The sequence below is a fragment of the Podarcis raffonei genome, chromosome 7 (genome assembly GCF_027172205.1).
Source record: "Podarcis raffonei isolate rPodRaf1 chromosome 7, rPodRaf1.pri, whole genome shotgun sequence".
NCBI lineage: Eukaryota > Metazoa > Chordata > Lepidosauria > Squamata > Lacertidae > Podarcis > Podarcis raffonei.
Window position 1 is genome coordinate 76,588,694 of NC_070608.1, and position 21,990 is coordinate 76,610,683.

Here is a 21,990-nt window from a genome sequence, read left to right on the forward strand (position 1 = left end):
AATTTGTGACCCCGGGGCTTAGGGATTTTTTCAAAAAAAATCTTTTTCTGCCGGTTAAGTTGTCGAGGGCTGATTTCTTCTATTTCCATTCCCAAACCTTTCAGAGGATCATTTGCAACCGTCTGGCACCATTTTTGAGTGAATTGCCGAAAGTCAGGTTTTTTATGAAATTGTGACCCCGGGGCTTAGGATTTTTTCAAAAAAATATTTTTCTGCTGGTTAAGTTGTTGAGGGCTGATTTCTTTTCCTGTGATAAAAAGCCTTCTGTTTCAACCGCCAAAACTTTCAGGGGAGCATTTGCAACCGTTTGGCACCATTTTTGAGTGAATTGCCGAAAGTCAGGTTTTTTATGAATTTGTGACCCCGGGGCTTAGGGATTTTTTCAAAAAAATCTTTTTCTGCCGGTTAAGTTGTTGAGGTCTGATTTCTTGTCCTGTGATAAAAAGCCTTCTCTTTCAACCGCCAAACCTTTCAGGGGAGAATTTGCAACCTTTTGGCACAATTTTTGAGTGAATTGCCAAAAGTCAGATTTTTTATGAAATTGTGACCCCGGGGCTTAGGATTTTTTCAAAAAAATCTTTTTCTGCCAGTTAAGATGTTGAGGGCTGATTTCTTTTCCTGTGATAAAAAGCCTTCTGTTTCAACTGCCAAACCTTTCAGGGGATCATTTGGAACCGTTTGGCACCATTTTTGAGTGAATTGCCAAAAGTCAGATTTTTTATGAAATTGTGACCCCGGGGATTTGTGATTTTTTTAAAATAAAAATTTCTACCGGTTAACTTGTCGAGAGCTGATTTCTTTTCTTCTGATAAAAAGCCTTCTGTTTCGACCGCCAAACCTTTCAGGGGATCATTTGCAACCGTTTGGCACCATTTTTGAGTGAATTGCCGGAAGACAGATTTTTTATCAATTTGTGACCCCGGGGCTTAGGGATTTTTTTCAAAAAAATCTTTTTCTGCTGGTTAAGTTGTTGAGGGCTGATTTCTTTTCCTGTGATAAAAAGCCTTCTGTTTCAACCGCCAAACCTTTCAGGGGAGAATTTGGAACCGTTTGGCACCATTTTTGAGTGAATTGCCAGAAGTCAGATTTTTTATGAATTTGTGACCCCGGGGCTTAGGATTTTTTCAAAAAAATCTTTTTCTGCTGGTTAAGTTGTTGAGGGCTGATTTCTTTTCCTGTGATAAAAAGCCTTCTGTTTCAACCGCCAAACCTTTCAGGGGAGCATTTGCAACCGTTTGGCACCATTTTTGAGTGAATTGCCGAAAGTCAGATTTTTTATGAATTTGTGACCCCGGGGCTTAGTGATTTTTTCAAAAAAATCTTTTTCTGCCGGTTAAGTTGTTGAGGTCTGATTTCTTGTCCTGTGATAAAAAGCCTTCTGTTTCAACCGCCAAACCTTTCAGGGGATCATTTGGAACCTTTTGGCACAATTTTTGAGTGAATTGCCAAAACTCAGATTTTTTATGAAATTGTGACCCCGGGGCTTAGGATTTTTTCAAAAAAATCTTTTTCTGCCAGTCAAGTTGTTGAGGGCTGATTTCTTTTCCTGTGATAAAAAGCCTTCTGTTTGAACCGCCAAACCTTTCAGGGGAGAGTTTGGAACCGTTTGGCACCATTTTTGAGTGAATTGCCGAAAGTCAGATTTTTTATGAATTCGTGACCCCGGGGCTTAGGGATTTTTTCAAAAAAATCTTTTTCTGCCGGTTAAGTTGTTGAGGACTGATTTCTTGTCCTGTGATAAAAAGCCTTCTCTTTCAACCGCCAAACCTTTCCGGGGATCATTTGGAACCTTTTGGCACAATTTATGAGTGAATTGCCAAAAGTCAGATTTTTTATGAAATTGTGACCCCGGGGCTTAGGATTTTTTCAAAAAAATCTTTTTCTGCCGGTCAAGTTGTTGAGGGCTGAATTCTTTTCCTGTGATAAAAAGCCTTCTGTTTGAACCGCCAAACCTTTCAGGGGAGAGTTTGGAACCGTTTGGCACCATTTTTGAGTGAATTGCCAAAAGTCAGATTTTATATGAAATTGTGACCCCGGGGCTTAGGATTTTTTCAAAAAAATCTTTTTCTGCCAGTTAAGATGTTGAGGGCTGATTTCTTTTCCTGTGATAAAAAGCCTTCTGTTTCAACTGCCAAACCTTTCAGGGGATCATTTCGAACCGTTTGGCACCATTTTTGAGTGAATTGCGAAAAGTAAGATTTTTTATGAAATTGTGACCCCGGGGCTTAGGATTTTTTCAAAAAAATCTTTTTCTGCCGGTTAAGATGTTGAGGGCTGATTTCTTTTCCTGTGATAAAAAGCCTTCTGTTTCAACTGCCAAACCTTTCAGAGGATCATTTGCAACCGTCTGGCACCATTTTTGAGTGAATTGCCGAAAGTCAGGTTTTTTATGAAATTGTGACCCCGGGGCTTAGGATTTTTTCAAAAAAATCTTTTTCTGCCGGTTAAGTTGTTGAGGGTTGATTTCTTTTCCTGTGATAAAAAGCCTTCTGTTTCAACCGCCAAACCTTTCAGGGGAGAATTTGGAACCTTTTGGCACAATTTTTGAGTGAATTGCCAAAAGTCAGTTTTTTTATGATATTGTGACCCCGGGGCTTAGGATTTTTTCAAAAAAATATTTTTCTGCCGGTTAAGTTGTTGAGGGCTGATTTCTTTTCCTGTGATAAAAAGCCTTCTGTTTCAACCGCCAAACCTTTCAGGGGAGAATTTGGAACCTTTTGGCACAATTTTTGAGTCAATTGCGAAAAGTCAGATTTTTTATGAAATTGTGACCCCGGGGCTTAGGATTTTTTCAAAAAAATCTTTTTCTGCCGGTTAAGTTGTCGAGGGCTGATTTCGTGTCCTGTGATAAAAACCCATCTGTTTCGACCGCCAAACCTTTCAGGGGAGAATTTGGAACCGTTTGGCACCATTTTTGAGTCATATGCGAAAAGTCAGGTATTTTATGAAATTGTGACCCCGGGGCTTAGGATTTTTTCAAAAAAATCTTTTTCTGCCGGTCAAGTTGTTGAGGGCTGAATTCTTTTCCTGTGATAAAAAGCCTTCTGTTTGAACCGCCAAACCTTTCAGGGGAGAGTTTTGAACCGTTTGGCACCATTTTTGAGTGAATTGCCGAAAGTCAGATTTTTTATGAATTTGTGACCCCGGGGCTTAGGGATTTTTTCAAAAAAATCTTTTTCTGCCGGTTAAGTTGTTGAGGACTGATTTCTTGTCCTGTGATAAAAAGCCTTCTCTTTCAACCGCCAAACCTTTCCGGGGATCATTTGGAACCTTTTGGCACAATTTATGAGTGAATTGCCAAAAGTCAGATTTTTTATGAAATTGTGACCCCGGGGCTTAGGATTTTTTCAAAAAAATCTTTTTCTGCCGGTCAAGTTGTTGAGGGCTGAATTCTTTTCCTGTGATAAAAAGCCTTCTGTTTGAACCGCCAAACCTTTCAGGGGAGAGTTTTGAACCGTTTGGCACCATTTTTGAGTGAATTGCCGAAAGTCAGATTTTTTATGAATTTGTGACCCCGGGGCTTAGGGATTTTTTCAAAAAAATCTTTTTCTGCTGGTTAAGTTGTTGAGGACTGATTTCTTGTCCTGTGATAAAAAGCCTTCTCTTTCAACCGCCAAACCTTTCAGGGGGGAATTTGGAACCTTTTGGCACAATTTTTGAGTGAATTGCCAAAAGTCAGATTTTTTATGAAATTGTGACCCCGGAGCTTAGGATTTTTTCAAAAAAATCTTTTTCTGCCGGTTGTGTTGTTGAGGGCTGATTTCTTTTCCTGTGATAAAAAGCCTTCTGTTTCAAGCACCAAACCTTTCAGGGGAGAATTTGGAACCTTTTGGCACAATTTTTGAGTGAATTGCCAAAAGTCAGATTTTATATGAAATTGTGACCCCGGGGCTTAGGATTTTTTCAAAAAAATCTTTTTCTGCCAGTTAAGATGTTGAGGGCTGATTTCTTTTCCTGTGATAAAAAGCCTTCTGTTTCAACTGCCAAACCTTTCAGGGGATCATTTCGAACCGTTTGGCACCATTTTTGAGTGAATTGCCGAAAGTCAGATTTTTTATGAATTTGTGACCCCGGGGCTTAGGGATTTTTTCAAAAAAATCTTTTTCTGCCGGTTAAGTTGTCGAGGGCTGATTTCGTGTCCTGTGATAAAAACCCATCTGTTTCGACCGCCAAACCTTTCAGGGGAGAATTTGGAACCTTTTGGCACAATTTTTAAGTCAATTGCGAAAAGTCAGGTATTTTATGAAATTGTGACCCCGGGGCTTAGGATTTTTTCAAAAAAATCTTTTTCTGCCGGTCAAGTTGTTGAGGGCTGAATTATTTTCCTGTGATAAAAAGCCTTCTGTTTGAACCGCCAAACCTTTCAGGGGAGAGTTTGGAACCGTTTGGCACCATTTTTGAGTGAATTGCCGAAAGTCAGATTTTTTATGAATTTGTGACCCCGGGGCTTAGGGATTTTTTCAAAAAAATCTTTTTCTGCCGGTTAAGTTGTTGAGGACTGATTTCTTGTCCTGTGATAAAAAGCCTTCTCTTTCAACCGCCAAACCTTTCAGGGGGTATTTGGAACCTTTTGGCACAATTTTTGAGTGAATTGCCAAAAGTAAGAATTTTTATGAAATTGTGACCCCGGGGCTTAGGATTTTTTCAAAAAAATCTTTTTCTGCCGGTTATGTTGTTGAGGGCTGATTTCTTTTCCTGTGATAAAAAGCCTTCTGTTTCAAGCACCAAACCTTTCAGGGGAGCATTTGCAACCGTTTGGCACCATTTTTGAGTAAATTGCCGGAAGTCAGATTTTTTATGAATTTGTGACCCCGGGGCTTAGGGATTTTTTCAAAAAAAATCTTTTTCTGCCGGTTAAGTTGTCGAGGGCTGATTTCTTCTATTTCCATTCCCAAACCTTTCAGAGGATCATTTGCAACCGTCTGGCACCATTTTTGAGTGAATTGCCGAAAGTCAGGTTTTTTATGAAATTGTGACCCCGGGGCTTAGGATTTTTTCAAAAAAATATTTTTCTGCTGGTTAAGTTGTTGAGGGCTGATTTCTTTTCCTGTGATAAAAAGCCTTCTGTTTCAACCGCCAAAACTTTCAGGGGAGCATTTGCAACCGTTTGGCACCATTTTTGAGTGAATTGCCGAAAGTCAGATTTTTTATGAATTTGTGACCCCGGGGCTTAGGGATTTTTTCAAAAAAATCTTTTTCTGCCGGTTAAGTTGTTGAGGTCTGATTTCTTGTCCTGTGATAAAAAGCCTTCTCTTTCAACCGCCAAACCTTTCAGGGGAGAATTTGCAACCTTTTGGCACAATTTTTGAGTGAATTGCCAAAAGTCAGATTTTTTATGAAATTGTGACCCCGGGGCTTAGGATTTTTTCAAAAAAATCTTTTTCTGCCAGTTAAGATGTTGAGGGCTGATTTCTTTTCCTGTGATAAAAAGCCTTCTGTTTCAACTGCCAAACCTTTCAGGGGATCATTTGGAACCGTTTGGCACCATTTTTGAGTGAATTGCCAAAAGTCAGATTTTTTATGAAATTGTGACCCCGGGGATTTGTGATTTTTTTAAAATAAAAATTTCTACCGGTTAACTTGTCGAGAGCTGATTTCTTTTCTTCTGATAAAAAGCCTTCTGTTTCGACCGCCAAACCTTTCAGGGGATCATTTGCAACCGTTTGGCACCATTTTTGAGTGAATTGCCGGAAGACAGATTTTTTATCAATTTGTGACCCCGGGGCTTAGGGATTTTTTTCAAAAAAATCTTTTTCTGCTGGTTAAGTTGTTGAGGGCTGATTTCTTTTCCTGTGATAAAAAGCCTTCTGTTTCAACCGCCAAACCTTTCAGGGGAGAATTTGGAACCGTTTGGCACCATTTTTGAGTGAATTGCCAGAAGTCAGATTTTTTATGAATTTGTGACCCCGGGGCTTAGGATTTTTTCAAAAAAATCTTTTTCTGCTGGTTAAGTTGTTGAGGGCTGATTTCTTTTCCTGTGATAAAAAGCCTTCTGTTTCAACCGCCAAACCTTTCAGGGGAGCATTTGCAACCGTTTGGCACCATTTTTGAGTGAATTGCCGAAAGTCAGATTTTTTATGAATTTGTGACCCCGGGGCTTAGTGATTTTTTCAAAAAAATCTTTTTCTGCCGGTTAAGTTGTTGAGGTCTGATTTCTTGTCCTGTGATAAAAAGCCTTCTGTTTCAACCGCCAAACCTTTCAGGGGAGAATTTGGAACCTTTTGGCACCATTTTTGAGTGAATTGCCGGAAGTCATATTTTTTATGAATTTGTGACCCCGGGGCTTAGGGATTTTTTCAAAAAAATCTTTTTCTGCCGGTCAAGTTGTTGAGGGCTGATTTCTTTTCCTGTGATAAAAAGCCTTCTGTTTCAAGCACCAAACCTTTCAGGGGAGAATTTGGAACCTTTTGGCACAATTTTTGAGTGAATTGCCAAAAGTCAGATTTTATATGAAATTGTGACCCCGGGGCTTAGGATTTTTTCAAAAAAATCTTTTTCTGCCAGTTAAGATGTTGAGGGCTGATTTCTTTTCCTGTGATAAAAAGCCTTCTGTTTCAACTGCCAAACCTTTCAGGGGATCATTTCGAACCGTTTGGCACCATTTTTGAGTAAATTGCCGAAAGTCAGATTTTTTATGAAATTGTGACCCCGGGGCTTAGGATTTTTTCAAAAAAATCTTTTTCTGCTGGTTAAGTTGTTGAGGGCTGATTTCTTTTCCTGTGATAAAAAGCCTTCTGTTTCAACCGCCAAACCTTTCAGGGGAGCATTTGCAACCGTTTGGCACCATTTTTGAGTGAATTGCCGAAAGTCAGATTTTTTATGAAATTGTGACCCCGGGGCTTAGTGATTTTTTCAAAAAAATCTTTTTCTGCCGGTTAAGTTGTTGAGGTCTGATTTCTTGTCCTGTGATAAAAAGCCTTCTGTTTCAACCGCCAAACATTTCAGGGGATCATTTGGAACCTTTTGGCACAATTTTTGAGTGAATTGCCAAAAGTCAGATTTTTTATGAAATTGTGACCCCGGGGCTTAGGATTTTTTCAAAAAAATCTTTTTCTGCCGGTCAAGTTGTTGAGGGCTGATTTCTTTTTTTGTGATAAAAAGCCTTCTGTTTCAACCACCAAACCTTTCAGGGGATCATTTGGAACCTTTTGGCACAATTTTTGAGTGAATTGCCAAAAGTCAGATTTTATATGAAATTGTGACCCCGGGGCTAAGGGATTTTTTCAAAAAAATCTTTTTCTGCCGGTTAAGTTGTTGAGGGTTGATTTCTTTTCCTGTGATAAAAAGCCTTCTGTTTCAACCGCCAAACCTTTCAGGGGAGAATTTGGAACCTTTTGGCACAATTTTTGAGTGAATTGCCAAAAGTCAGTTTTTTTATGATATTGTGACCCCGGGGCTTAGGATTTTTTCAAAAAAATATTTTTCTGCTGGTTAAGTTGTTGAGGGCTGATTTCTTTTCCTGTGATAAAAAGCCTTCTGTTTCAACCGCCAAACCTTTCAGGGGATCATTTGGAACCTTTTGGCACAATTTTTGAGTCAATTGCAAAAAGTCAGGTTTTTTATGAAATTGTGACCCCGGGGCTTAGGATTTTTTCAAAAAAATCTTTTTCTGCCGGTCAAGTTGTTGAGGGCTGAATTCTTTTCCTGTGATAAAAAGCCTTCTGTTTGAACCGCCAAACCTTTCAGGGGAGAGTTTGGAACCGTTTGGCACCATTTTTGAGTGAATTGCCGAAAGTCAGATTTTTTATGAATTTGTGACCCCGGGGCTTAGGGATTTTTTCAAAAAAATCTTTTTCTGCCGGTTAAGTTGTTGAGGACTGATTTCTTGTCCTGTGATAAAAAGCCTTCTGTTTCAAGCACCAAACCTTTCAGGGGAGAATTTGGAACCTTTTGGCACAATTTTTGAGTGAATTGCCAAAAGTCAGTTTTTTTATGATATTGTGACCCCGGGGCTTAGGATTTTTTCAAAAAAATATTTTTCTGCTGGTTAAGTTGTTGAGGGCTGATTTCTTTTTTTGTGATAAAAAGCCTTCTGTTTCAACCACCAAACCTTTCAGGGGATCATTTGGAACCTTTTGGCACAATTTTTGAGTGAATTGCCAAAAGTCAGATTTTATATGAAATTGTGACCCCGGGGCTAAGGCATTTTTTCAAAAAAATCTTTTTCTGCCGGTTAAGTTGTTGAGGGTTGATTTCTTTTCCTGTGATAAAAAGCCTTCTGTTTCAACCGCCAAACCTTTCAGGGGAGAATTTGGAACCTTTTGGCACAATTTTTGAGTGAATTGCCAAAAGTCAGATTTTATATGAAATTGTGACCCCGGGGCTTAGGATTTTTTCAAAAAAATCTTTTTCTGCCAGTTAAGATGTTGAGGGCTGATTTCTTTTCCTGTGATAAAAAGCCTTCTGTTTCAACTGCCAAACCTTTCAGGGGATCATTTCGAACCGTTTGGCACCATTTTTGAGTAAATTGCCGAAAGTCAGATTTTTTATGAAATTGTGACCCCGGGGCTTAGGATTTTTTCAAAAAAATATTTTTCTGCTGGTTAAGTTGTTGAGGGCTGATTTCTTTTCCTGTGATAAAAAGCCTTCTGTTCCAACCGCCAAACCTTTCAGGGGAGCATTTGCAACCGTTTGGCACCATTTTTGAGTGAATTGCCAAAAGTCAGATTTTTTATGAATTTGTGACCCCGGGGCTTAGGATTTTTTCAAAAAAATCTTTTTCTGCCGGTCAAGTTGTTGAGGGCTGATTTCTTTTTTTGTGATAAAAAGCCTTCTGTTTCAACCACCAAACCTTTCAGGGGATCATTTGGAACCTTTTCGCACAATTTTTGAGTGAATTGCCAAAAGTCAGATTTTATATGAAATTGTGACCCCGGGGCTAAGGGATTTTTTCAAAAAAATCTTTTTCTGCCGGTTAAGTTGTTGAGGGTTGATTTCTTTTCCTGTGATAAAAAGCCTTCTGTTTCAACCACCAAACCTTTCAGGGGAGAATTTGGAACCTTTTGGCACAATTTTTGAGTGAATTGCCAAAAGTCAGTTTTTTTATGATATTGTGACCCCGGGGCTTAGGATTTTTTCAAAAAAATATTTTTCTGCTGGTTAAGTTGTTGAGGGCTGATTTCTTTTCCTGTGATAAAAAGCCTTCTGTTTCAACCGCCAAACCTTTCAGGGGATCATTTGGAACCTTTTGGCACAATTTTTGAGTCAATTGCAAAAAGTCAGGTTTTTTATGAAATTGTGACCCCGGGGCTTAGGATTTTTTCAAAAAAATCTTTTTCTGCCGGTCAAGTTGTTGAGGGCTGAATTCTTTTCCTGTGATAAAAAGCCTTCTGTTTGAACCGCCAAACCTTTCAGGGGAGAGTTTGGAACCGTTTGGCACCATTTTTGAGTGAATTGCCGAAAGTCAGATTTTTTATGAATTTGTGACCCCGGGGCTTAGGGATTTTTTCAAAAAAATCTTTTTCTGCCGGTTAAGTTGTTGAGGACTGATTTCTTGTCCTGTGATAAAAAGCCTTCTGTTTCAAGCACCAAACCTTTCAGGGGAGAATTTGGAACCTTTTGGCACAATTTTTGAGTGAATTGCCAAAAGTCAGATTTTATATGAAATTGTGACCCCGGGGCTAAGGGATTTTTTCAAAAAAATCTTTTTCTGCCGGTTAAGTTGTTGAGGGTTGATTTCTTTTCCTGTGATAAAAAGCCTTCTGTTTCAACCGCCAAACCTTTCAGGGGAGAATTTGGAACCTTTTGGCACAATTTTTGAGTGAATTGCCAAAAGTCAGTTTTTTTATGATATTGTGACCCCGGGGCTTAGGATTTTTTCAAAAAAATATTTTTCTGCCGGTTAAGTTGTTGAGGGCTGATTTCTTTTCCTGTGATAAAAAGCCTTCTGTTTCAACCGCCAAACCTTTCAGGGGATCATTTGGAACCTTTTGGCACAATTTTTGAGTCAATTGCAAAAAGTCAGGTTTTTTATGAAATTGTGACCCCGGGGCTTAGGATTTTTTCAAAAAAATCTTTTTCTGCCGGTCAAGTTGTTGAGGGCTGAATTCTTTTCCTGTGATAAAAAGCCTTCTGTTTGAACCGCCAAACCTTTCAGGGGAGAGTTTGGAACCGTTTGGCACCATTTTTGAGTGAATTGCCGAAAGTCAGATTTTTTATGAATTTGTGACCCCGGGGCTTAGGGATTTTTTCAAAAAAATCTTTTTCTGCCGGTTGTGTTGTTGAGGACTGATTTCTTTTCCTGTGATAAAAAGCCTTCTGTTTCAAGCACCAAACCTTTCAGGGGAGAATTTGGAACCTTTTGGCACAATTTTTGAGTGAATTGCCAAAAGTCAGATTTTATATGAAATTGTGACCCCGGGGCTTAGGATTTTTTCAAAAAAATCTTTTTCTGCCAGTTAAGATGTTGAGGGCTGATTTCTTTTCCTGTGATAAAAAGCCTTCTGTTTCAACTGCCAAACCTTTCAGGGGATCATTTCGAACCGTTTGGCACCATTTTTGAGTAAATTGCCGAAAGTCAGATTTTTTATGAAATTGTGACCCCGGGGCTTAGGATTTTTTCAAAAAAATATTTTTCTGCTGGTTAAGTTGTTGAGGGCTGATTTCTTTTCCTGTGATAAAAAGCCTTCTGTTTCAACCGCCAAACCTTTCAGGGGAGCATTTGCAACCGTTTGGCACCATTTTTGAGTGAATTGCCGAAAGTCAGATTTTTTATGAATTTGTGACCCCGGGGCTTAGTGATTTTTTCAAAAAAATCTTTTTCTGCCGGTTAAGTTGTTGAGGTCTGATTTCTTGTCCTGTGATAAAAAGCCTTCTGTTTCAACCGCCAAACCTTTCAGGGGATCATTTGGAACCTTTTGGCACAATTTTTGAGTGAATTGCCAAAAGTCAGATTTTTTATGAAATTGTGACCCCGGGGCTTAGGATTTTTTCAAAAAAATCTTTTTCTGCCGGTTAAGTTGTCGAGGGCTAATTTCGTGTCCTGTGATAAAAACCCATCTGTTTCGACCGCCAAACCTTTCAGGGGAGAATTTGGAACCTTTTGGCACAATTTTTAAGTCAATTGCAAAAAGTCAGGTTTTTTATGAAATTGTGACCCCGGGGCTTAGGATTTTTTCAAAAAAATCTTTTTCTGCCGGTCAAGTTGTTGAGGGCTGAATTCATTTCCTGTGATAAAAAGCCTTCTGTTTGAACCCCCAAACCTTTCAGGGGAGAGTTTGGAACCGTTTGGCACCATTTTTGAGTGAATTGCCGAAAGTCAGATTTTTTATGAAATTGTGACCCCGGGGCTTAGGATTTTTACAAAAAAATCTTTTTCTGCCGGTTAAGTTGTCGAGGGCTGATTTCGTGTCCTGTGATAAAAAACCATCTGTTTCGACCGCCAAACCTTTCAGGGGAGAATTTGGAACCTTTTGGCACAATTTTTGAGTCAATTGCGAAAAGTCAGGTTTTTTTTGAAATTGTGACCCCGGGGCTTAGGATTTTTTCAAAAAAATCTTTTTCTCCCGGTAAAGTTGTTGAGGGCTGAATTCTTTTCCTGTGATAAAAAGCCTTCTTTTTCTGCCGGTTAAGTTGTTGACGGCTGATTTCGTGTCCAGTGATAAAAACCCATCTGTTTCGACTGCCAAACCTTTCAGGGGAGAGTTTCAGGGGAGCATTTGGAACCGTTTGGCACCATTTTTGAGTGAATTGCCGAAAGTCAGATTTTTTATGAAATTGTGACCTCGGGGCTTTGTGATTTTTTTAAAATAAAAATTTCTACCGGTTAACTTGTCGAGAGCTGATTTCTTTTCTTCTGATAAAAAGCCTTCTGTTTCGACCGCCAAACCTTTCAGGGGAGCATTTGCAACCGTTTGGCACCTGTTTTGAGTGAATTGCCGAAAGTCAGATTTTTTATGAAATTGTGACCCCGGGGCTTAGGATTTTTTAAAAAAAAATCTTTTTCTGCCGGTTAAGTTGTTGACGGCTGATTTCGTGTCCTGTGATAAAAAGCCATCTGTTTCGACCGCCAAACCTTTCAGGGGAGAGTTTGGAACCGTTTGGAACCATTTTTGAGTGAATTGCCGAAAGTCAGGTTTTTTATGAAATTAGGTTTTTTTTCAAAAAAATATTTTTCTGCCGGTTAAGTTGTTGAGGACTGATTTCTTTTCCTGTGATAAAAAGCCTTCTGTTTCAACCGCCAAACCTTTCCGGGGATCATTTGGAACCTTTTGGCACCATTTTTGAATGAATTGCCGAAAGTCAGATTTTTTATGAATTTGTGACCCCGGGGCTTAGGATTTTTTCAAAAAAATCTTTTTCTGCCGGTTAAGTTGTCGAGGGCTGATTTCTTCTATTTCCATTCCCAAACCTTTCAGAGGATCATTTGCAACCGTCTGGCACCATTTTTGAGTGAATTGCCAAAAGTCAGATTTTTTTTATGAAATTGTGACCCCGGGGCTTAGGATTTTTTCAAAAAAATATTTTTCTGCCGGTTTAGTTGTTGAGGGCAGATTTCTTTTCCTGTGATAAAAAGCCTTCTGTTTGAACCGCCAAACCTTTCAGGGGAGAGTTTGGAACCGTTTGGCACAATGTTTGAGTGAATTGCCAAAAGTCAGATTTTTTATGAAATTGTGACCCCGGGGCTTAGGATTTTTTCAAAAAAATCTTTTTCTGCCGGTTATGTTGTTGAGGGCTGATTTCGTGTCCTGTGATAAAAAACCATCTGTTTCGACCGCCAAACCTTTCAGGGGAGAATGTGGAACCTTTTGGCACAATTTTTGAGTGAATTGCGAAAAGTCAGATTTTTTATGAAATTGTGACCCCGGGGCTTAGGATTTTTCCAAAAAAATCTTTTTCTGCCGGTTAAGTTGTTGAGGGCTGATTTCTTTTCCTGTGATAAAAAGCCTTCTGTTTCAACCGCCAAACCTTTCAGGGGAGCATTTGCAACCGTTTGGCACCATTTTTGAGTAAATTGCCGAAAGTCAGATTTTTTATGAATTTGTGACCCCGGGGATTAGGGATTTTTTCAAAAAAACTTTTTCTGCCGGTTATGTTGTTGAGGGCTGAGTTCTTTTCCTGTGATAAAAAGCCTTCTGTTTCAACCGCCAAACCATTCAGGGGAGAATTTGGAACCTTTTGGCACCATTTTTTAGTGAATTGCCGGAAGTCAGAGTTTTTATGAATTTGTGACCCCGAGGCTTAGGGATGTTTTCAAAAAAATCTTTTTCTGCTGGTTAAGTTGTCGAGGGCTGATTTCTTCTATTTCCATTTCCAAACCTTTCAGAGGATCATTTGCAACCGTCTGGCACCATTTTTGAGTGAATTGCCGAAAGTCAGGTTTTTTATGAAATTGTGACCCCGGGGCTTAGGATTTTTTCAAAAAAATCTTTTTCTGCCGGTTAAGTTGTGGAGGGCTGATTTCTTCTATTTCCATTCCCAAACCTTTCAGAGGATCATTTGGAACCTTTTGGCACAATTTTTGAGTGAATTGCCAAAAGTCAGATTTTTTAAGAAATTGTGACCCCGGGGCTGAGGATTTTTTCAAAAAAATCTTTTTCTGCCGGTTATGTTGTTGAGGGCTGATTTCTTTTCCTGTGATAAAAAGCCTTCTGTTTCAACTGCCAAACCTTTCAGGGGAGAATTTGAACCTTTTGGCACCATTTTTGAGTGAATTTCCGGAAGTCAGATTTTTTATGAATTTGTGACCCCGGGGCTTAGGATTTTTTCAAAAAAATCTTTTTCTGCCGGTTATGTTGTTGAGGGCTGATTTCTTTTCCTGTGATAAAAAGCCTTCTGTTTCAACCACCAAACCTTTCAGGGGAGAATTTGGAACCTTTTGGCACAATTTTTGAGTGAATTGCCAAAAGTCAGATTTTATATGAAATTGTGACTCCGGGGCTTAGGATTTTTTCAAAAAAATCTTTTTCTGCCGGTTAAGTTGTTGAGGGCTGATTTCTTTTCCTGTAATAAAAAGCCTTCTGTTTCAACTGCCAAACCTTTCAGGGGATCATTTGGAACCGTTTGGCACCTGTTTTGAGTGAATTGCCAAAAGTCAGATTTTTTATGAAATTGTGACCCCGGGGCTTAGGGATTTTTTCAAAAAAATCTTTTTCTGCCGGTTAAGTTGTCGAGGGCTGATTTCGTGTCCTGTGATAAAAAGCCATCTGTTTCGACCGCCAAACCTTTCAGGGGAGAATTTGGAACCTTTTGGCACAATTTTTGAGTGAATTGCCAAAAGTCAGATTTTTTATGAAATTGTGACCCCGGGGCTTAGGATCTTTTAAAAAAAAAATTTTCTGCCTGTTAAGTTGCTGAGGGCTGATTTCTTTTCCTGTGATAAAAAGCCATCTGTTTCAACTGCCAAACCTTTCAGGGGAGAGTTTGGAACTGTTTGGAACCATTTTTGAGTGAATTGCCGAAAGTCAGACTTTTTATGAAATTGTGACCCCGGGGCTTAGGGATTTTTTCACAAAAATCTTTTTCTGCCGGTTAAGTTGTCAAGGGCTGATTTCGTGTCCTGTGATAAAAAGGCATCTGTTTCGACCGCCAAACCTTTCAGGGGAGAATTTGGAACCTTTTGGCACCATTTTTGAGTGAATTGCGAAAAGTCAGATTTTTTATGAAATTGTGACCCCGGGGCTTAGGATTTTTTCAAAAAAATCTTTTTCTGCCGGTTAAGTTGTGGAGGGCTGATTTCTTCTATTTCCATTCCCAAACCCTTCAGAGCATCATTTGCAACCGTCTGGCACCATTTTTGAGTGAATTGCCGAAAGTCAGGTTTTTTATGAAATTGTGACCCCGGGGCTTAGGGATTTTTTTTTTTTAAAAAAAAATTTCCGGTTAAGTTGTCGAGGGCTGATTTCGTGTCCTGTGATAAAAAGCCATCTGTTTCGACCGCCAAACCTTTCAGGGGAGAATTTGGAACCTTTTGGCACAATTTTTGAGTGAATTGCCAAAAGTCAGATTTTTTATGAAATTGTGACCCCGGGGCTTAGGATCTTTTTTTAATAAAAAATTTCTGCCTGTTAAGTTGGTGAGGGCTGATTTCTTTTCCTGTGATAAAAAGCCATCTGTTTCAACTGCCAAACCTTTCAGGGGATCATTTGGAACCGTTTGGAACCATTTTTGAGTGAATTGCCGAAAGTCAGATTTTTTATGAAATTGAGACCCCGGGGCTTAGGGATTTTTTCAAAAAAATCTTTTTCTGCCGGTTAAGTTGTCGAGGGCTGATTTCTTCTATTTCCATTCCCAAACCTTTCAGAGGATCATTTGCAACCGTCTGGCACCATTTTTGAGTGAATTGCCGAAAGTCAGATTTTTTATGAAATTGTGACCCTGGGGCTTAGGATTTTTTCAAAAAAATCTTTTTCTGCCGGTTAAGTTGTTGAGGACTGATTTCTTTTCCTGTGATAAAAAGCCATCTGTTTCGACCGCCAAACCTTTCAGGGGAGAATTTGGAACCTTTTGGCACAATTTTTGAGTGAATTGCCAAAAGTCAGATTTTTTATGAAATTGTGATCCCGGGGCTTAGGATTTTTTCAAAAAATCTTTTTCTGCCGGTTAAGTTGTCGAGGGCTGATTTCTTCTATTTCCATTCCCAAACCTTTCAGAGGATCATTTGCAACCGTCTGGCACCATTTTTGAGTGAATTGCCGAAAGTCAGGTTTTTTATGAAATTGTGACCCCGGGGCTTAGGATTTTTTCAAAAAAATCTTTTTCTGCCAGTTAAGTTGTTGAGGGCTGATTTCTTTTCCTGTGATAAAAAGCCTTCTGTTTCAACCGCCAAACCTTTCAGGGGAGCATTTGGAACCTTTTGGCACCATTTTTGAGTGAATTGCCGGAAGTCAGATTTTTTATGAATTTGTGACCCTGGGGCTTAGGATTTTTTCAAAAAATCTTTTTCTGCTGGTTAAGTTGTCGAGGGCTGATTTCTTCTATTTCCATTCCCAAACCTTTCAGAGGATCATTTGCAACCGTCTGGCACCATTTTTGAGTGAATTGCCGAAAGTCAGGTTTTTTATGAAATTGTGACCCCGGGGCTTAGGATTTTTTCAAAAAAATCTTTTTCTGCCGGTTAAGTTGTGGAGGGCTGATTTCTTCTATTTCCATTCCCAAACCTTTCAGAGGATCATTTGCAACCGTCTGGCACCATTTTTGAGTGAATTGCCAAAAATCAGATTTTTTAGGAAATTGTGACCCCGGGGCTTAGGATTTTTTCAAAAAAATATTTTTCTGCAGGTTAAGTTGCTGAGGGTTGATTTCTTTTCCTGTGATAAAAAGCCTTCTGTTTCAACCGCCAAACCTTTCAGGGGAGAATTTGGAAGGTTTTGGCACAATTTTTGAGTGAATTGCCAAAAGTCAGATTTTTTATGAAATTGTGACCCTGGGGATTAGGGATTTTTTCAAAAAAACTTTTTCTGCCGGTTATGTTGTTGAGGGCTGAGTTCTTTTCCTGTGATAAAAAGCCTTCTGTTTCAACCGCCAAACCATTCAGGGGAGAATTTGGAACCTTTTGGCACCATTTTTGAGTGAATTGCCGGAAGTCAGAGTTTTTATGAATTTGTGACCCCGAGGCTTAGGGATGTTTTCAAAAAAATCTTTTTCTGCTGGTTAAGTTGTCGAGGGCTGATTTCTTCTATTTCCATTTCCAAACCTTTCAGAGGATCATTTGCAACCGTCTGGCACCATTTTTGAGTGAATTGCCGAAAGTCAGGTTTTTTATGAAATTGTGACCCCGGGGCTTAGGATTTTTTCAAAAAAATCTTTTTCTGCCGGTTAAGTTGTGGAGGGCTGATTTCTTCTATTTCCATTCCCAAACCTTTCAGAGGATCATTTGGAACCTTTTGGCACAATTTTTGAGTGAATTGCCAAAAGTCAGATTTTTTAAGAAATTGTGACCCCGGGGCTGAGGACTTTTTCAAAAAAATCTTTTTCTGCCGGTTATGTTGTTGAGGGCTGATTTCTTTTCCTGTGATAAAAAGCCTTCTGTTTCAACTGCCAAACCTTTCAGGGGAGAATTTGAACCTTTTGGCACCATTTTTGAGTGAATTTCCGGAAGTCAGATTTTTTATGAATTTGTGACCCCGGGGCTTAGGATTTTTTCAAAAAAATCTTTTTCTGCCGGTTATGTTGTTGAGGGCTGATTTCTTTTCCTGTGATAAAAAGCCTTCTGTTTCAACCACCAAACCTTTCAGGGGAGAATTTGGAACCTTTTGGCACAATTTTTGAGTGAATTGCCAAAAGTCAGATTTTATATGAAATTGTGACCCCGGGGCTTAGGATTTTTTCAAAAAAATCTTTTTCTGCCGGTTAAGTTGTTGAGGGCTGATTTCTTTTCCTGTAATAAAAAGCCTTCTGTTTCAACTGCCAAACCTTTCAGGGGATCATTTGGAACCGTTTGGCACCTGTTTTGAGTGAATTGCCAAAAGTCAGATTTTTTATGAAATTGTGACCCCGGGGCTTAGGGATTTTTTCAAAAAAATCTTTTTCTGCCGGTTAAGTTGTCGAGGGCTGATTTCGTGTCCTGTGATAAAAAGCCATCTGTTTCGACCGCCAAACCTTTCAGGGGAGAATTTGGAACCTTTTGGCACAATTTTTGAGTGAATTGCCAAAAGTCAGATTTTTTATGAAATTGTGACCCCGGGGCTTAGGATCTTTTAAAAAAAAAAATTTCTGCCTGTTAAGTTGCTGAGGGCTGATTTCTTTTCCTGTGATAAAAAGCCATCTGTTTCAACTGCCAAACCTTTCAGGGGAGAGTTTGGAACTGTTTGGAACCATTTTTGAGTGAATTGCCGAAAGTCAGACTTTTTATGAAATTGTGACCCCGGGGCTTAGGGATTTTTTCACAAAAATCTTTTTCTGCCGGTTAAGTTGTCAAGGGCTGATTTCGTGTCCTGTGATAAAAAGGCATCTGTTTCGACCGCCAAACCTTTCAGGGGAGAATTTGGAACCTTTTGGCACCATTTTTGAGTGAATTGCGAAAAGTCAGATTTTTTATGAAATTGTGACCCCGGGGCTTAGGATTTTTTCAAAAAAATCTTTTTCTGCCGGTTAAGTTGTGGAGGGCTGATTTCTTCTATTTCCATTCCCAAACCCTTCAGAGCATCATTTGCAACCGTCTGGCACCATTTTTGAGTGAATTGCCGAAAGTCAGTTTTTTTATGAAATTGTGACCCCGGGGCTTAGGGATTTTTTTTTTAAAAAAAAAATTTCCGGTTAAGTTGTCGAGGGCTGATTTCGTGTCCTGTGATAAAAAGCCATCTGTTTCGACCGCCAAACCTTTCAGGGGAGAATTTGGAACCTTTTGGCACAATTTTTGAGTGAATTGCCAAAAGTCAGATTTTTTATGAAATTGTGACCCCGGGGCTTAGGATCTTTTTTTAATAAAAAATTTCTGCCTGTTAAGTTGGTGAGGGCTGATTTCTTTTCCTGTGATAAAAAGCCATCTGTTTCAACTGCCAAACCTTTCAGGGGATCATTTGGAACCGTTTGGCACCATTTTTGAGTGAATTGCCGAAAGTCAGATTTTTTATGAAATTGTGACCCCGGGGCTTAGGGATTTTTTCAAAAAAATCTTTTTCTGCCGGTTAAGTTGTCGAGGGCTGATTTCTTCTATTTCCATTCCCAAACCTTTCAGAGGATCATTTGCAACCGTCTGGCACCATTTTTGAGTGAATTGCCGAAAGTCAGATTTTTTATGAAATTGTGACCCTGGGGCTTAGGATTTTTTCAAAAAAATCTTTTTCTGCCGGTTAAGTTGTTGAGGACTGATTTCTTTTCCTGTGATAAAAAGCCATCTGTTTCGACCGCCAAACCTTTCAGGGGAGAATTTGGAACCTTTTGGCACAATTTTTGAGTGAATTGCCAAAAGTCAGATTTTTTATGAAATTGTGATCCCGGGGCTTAGGATTTTTTCAAAAAATCTTTTTCTGCCGGTTAAGTTGTCGAGGGCTGATTTCTTCTATTTCCATTCCCAAACCTTTCAGAGGATCATTTGCAACCGTCTGGCACCATTTTTGAGTGAATTGCCGAAAGTCAGGTTTTTTATGAAATTGTGACCCCGGGGCTTAGGATTTTTTCAAAAAAATCTTTTTCTGCCAGTTAAGTTGTTGAGGGCTGATTTCTTTTCCTGTGATAAAAAGCCTTCTGTTTCAACCGCCAAACCTTTCAGGGGAGCATTTGGAACCTTTTGGCACCATTTTTGAGTGAATTGCCGGAAGTCAGATTTTTTATGAATTTGTGACCCTGGGGCTTAGGATTTTTTCAAAAAATCTTTTTCTGCTGGTTAAGTTGTCGAGGGCTGATTTCTTCTATTTCCATTCCCAAACCTTTCAGAGGATCATTTGCAACCGTCTGGCACCATTTTTGAGTGAATTGCCGAAAGTCAGGTTTTTTATGAAATTGTGACCCCGGGGCTTAGGATTTTTTCAAAAAAATCTTTTTCTGCCGGTTAAGTTGTGGAGGGCTGATTTCTTCTATTTCCATTCCCAAACCTTTCAGAGGATCATTTGCAACCGTCTGGCACCATTTTTGAGTGAATTGCCAAAAATCAGATTTTTTAGGAAATTGTGACCCCGGGGCTTAGGATTTTTTCAAAAAAATATTTTTCTGCAGGTTAAGTTGCTGAGGGTTGATTTCTTTTCCTGTGATAAAAAGCCTTCTGTTTCAACCGCCAAACCTTTCAGGGGAGAATTTGGAAGGTTTTGGCACAATTTTTGAGTGAATTGCCAAAAGTCAGATTTTTTATGAAATTGTGACCCCGGGGCTTAGGATTTTTTCAAAAAAATATTTTTCTGCTGGTTAAGTTGTTGAGGGCTGATTTCTTTTCCTGTGATAAAAAGCCTTCTGTTTCAACCGCCAAACCTTTCAGGGGATCATTTGGAACCGTTTGGCACCATTTTTGAGTGAATTGCCCAAAGTCAGATTTTTTAGGAAATTGTGACCCCGGGGCTTAGGATTTTTTCAAAAAAATATTTTTCTGCTGGTTAATTTGTTGAGGGCTGATTTCTTTTCCTGTGATAAAAAGCCTTCTGTTTCAACCGCCAAACCTTTCAGGGGAGAATTTGGAACCTTTTGGCACCATTTTTTAGTGAATTGCGAAAAGTCAGATTTTTTATGAAATTGTGACCCCGGGGCTTAGGATTTTTTCAAAAAAATCTTTTTCTGCTGGTTAAGTTGTGGAGGGCTGATTTCTTCTATTTCCATTCCCAAACCTTTCAGAGGATCATTTGCAACCGTCTGGCACCATTTTTGAGTGAATTGCCAAAAGTCAGATTTTTTATGAAATTGTGACCCTGGGGCTTAGGATTTTTTCAAAAAAATATTTTTCTGCCGGTTAAGTTGCTGAGGGTTGATTTCTTTTCCTGTGATAAAAAGCCTTCTGTTTCAACCGCCAAACCTTTCAGGGGAGAATTTGGAAGGATTTGGCACAATTTTTGAGTGAATTGCCAAAAGTCAGATTTTTTATGAAATTGTGACCCCGGGGCTTAGGATTTTTTCAAAAAAATCTTTTTCTGCTGGTTAATTTGTTGAGGGCTGATTTCTTTTCCTGTGATAAAAAGCCTTCTGTTTCAACCGCCAAACCTTTCAGGGGATCAATTGGAAGCGTTTGGCACCATTTTTGAGTGAATTTCCGAAAGTCAGATTTTTTATGAAATTGTGACCCCGGGGCTAAGGGATTTTTTCCAAAAAATCTTTTTCTGCCGGTTAAGTTGTCGAGGGCTGATTTCGTGTCCTGTGATAAAAAAACATCTGTTTCGACCGCCAAATCTTTCAGGAGAGAATTTGGAACCTTTTGGCACAATTTTTGAGTGAATTGCGAAAAGTCAGATTTTTTATGAAATTGTGACCCCGGGGCTTAGGATTTTTTCAAAAAAATCATTTTCTGCCGGTTAAGTTGTCGAGGGCTGATTTCTTCTATTTCCATTCCCAAACCTTTCAGAGGATCATTTGCAACCGTCTGGCACCATTTTTGAGTGAATTGCCGAAAGTCAGGTTTTTTATGAAATTGTGACCCCGGGGCTTAGGATTTTTTCAAAAAAATCTTTTTCTGCCGGTTAAGTTGTTGAGGGCTGATTTCTTTTCTTGTGATAAAAAGCCTTCTGTTTCAACCGCCAAATTTTTCAGGGGAGCATTTGGAACCTTTTGGCACCATTTTTGAGTGAATTGCCGGAAGTCAGATTTTTTATGAATTTGTGACCCCGGGGCTTAGGATTTTTTTCAAAAAATCTTTTTCTGCTGGTTAAGTTGTCGAGGGCTGATTTCTTCTATTTCCATTCCCAAACCTTTCAGAGGATCATTTGCAACCGTCTGGCACCATTTTTGAGTGAATTGCCGAAAGTCAGGTTTTTTATGAAATTGTGACCCCGGGGCTTAGGATTTTTTCAAAAAAAATCTTTTTCTGCCGGTTAAGTTGTGGAGGGCTGATTTCTTCTATTTCCATTCCCAAACCTTTCAGAGGATCATTTGCAACCGTCTGGCACCATTTTTGAGTGAATTGCCGAAAGTCAGATTTTTTATGAAATTGTGACCCTGGGGCTTAGGATTTTTTCAAAAAAATATTTTTCTGCCGGTTAAGTTGTTGAGGGTTGATTTCTTTTCCTGTGATAAAAAGCCTTCTGTTTCAACCGCCAAACCTTTCAGGGGAGAATTTGGAAGGTTTTGGCACAATTTTTGAGTGAATTGCCAAAAGTCAGATTTTTTATGAAATTGTGACCCCGGGGCTTAGGATTTTTTCAAAAAAATCTTTTTCTGCCGGTTAAGTTGTTGAGGGCTGATTTCTTTTCCTGTGATAAAAAGCCTTCTGTTTCAACCGCCAAACCTTTCAGGGGATCATTTGGAACCTTTTGGCACCATTTTTGAGTGAATTGCCAAAAGTCAGATTTTTTAGGAAATTGTGACCCCGGGGCTTAGGATCTTTTCAAAAAAATTTTTTTCTGCTGGTTAAGTTGTGGAGGGCTGATTTCTTCTATTTCCATTCCCAAACCTTTCAGAGGATCATTTGCAACCGTC